The sequence below is a fragment of the Phacochoerus africanus genome, chromosome 6 (genome assembly GCF_016906955.1).
Source record: "Phacochoerus africanus isolate WHEZ1 chromosome 6, ROS_Pafr_v1, whole genome shotgun sequence".
Taxonomy (NCBI): Eukaryota; Metazoa; Chordata; class Mammalia; order Artiodactyla; family Suidae; genus Phacochoerus; species Phacochoerus africanus.
The window spans coordinates 104,921,786-104,922,559 of record NC_062549.1 but is presented as its reverse complement, the minus strand read 5'-3'; positions in this window follow the sequence as shown (position 1 = coordinate 104,922,559).

Genomic DNA, 774 nt, shown 5'->3' with positions numbered 1-774 from the left:
TTATTCTCTCACAGTTCTGGGGACAGAAGTCCAACATTGTAGTATTAGTAGGGCCAGACTCCTTTCTGAAGCTCAGGAAGAGAATTCACTCTTTGCCCCTTTCCCAGCTTTCACTGACTGCTGACAACCCTTGGCTTGTAGACATATCGGTCCAGCCTCTGGCTCTGTCTTCACATTGCCTTCTCCTCTTGGTGTCTTCTCCTCTTCCAACTATCTCAAACCCTCCTCCATCCTTCTGTTATAAAGACCACCCTCCATCCTTCTGTTATAAAGACCCCATTGTATTCAGGCCCACTGGATAATCCAGATAATATCATCTCAAGAGTCTTAATTTTTAAAAGATTCTAAATTTTTAATTTAGTTTTATCTCCAAAGATTCTTTTTCCAAATCAAGTAACATTCATAAGTTCTGGAAATTCGGATGTAGACATATCATCTGGGGGTCATTATTCAGCCCACTGTAAGAATCCATCTTTTCTTTTTTTTTTAATTTAGGGCTGCACCTGCAGCATATGGTGGTACCCACTGAGCAGGGCCAGGGAGCGAACCCGCAACCTTATGGATACCAGCTGGGTTTGTTTCCGCTGAGCCACAACAGAACTCCAGAATCCATCTTTTTATGGTGAACAGACTTTTGGTTGCCACAGGAAAGGTGGGGTGGGTAAGAGGATGGAGTGGGAGGCTGGGATTAGCACATATAAACTATTATATATAGGATAGATAAACAGAAGTTTCCATTGTGTAGCCCAGGGAACTACATTCAATATCCTGTAA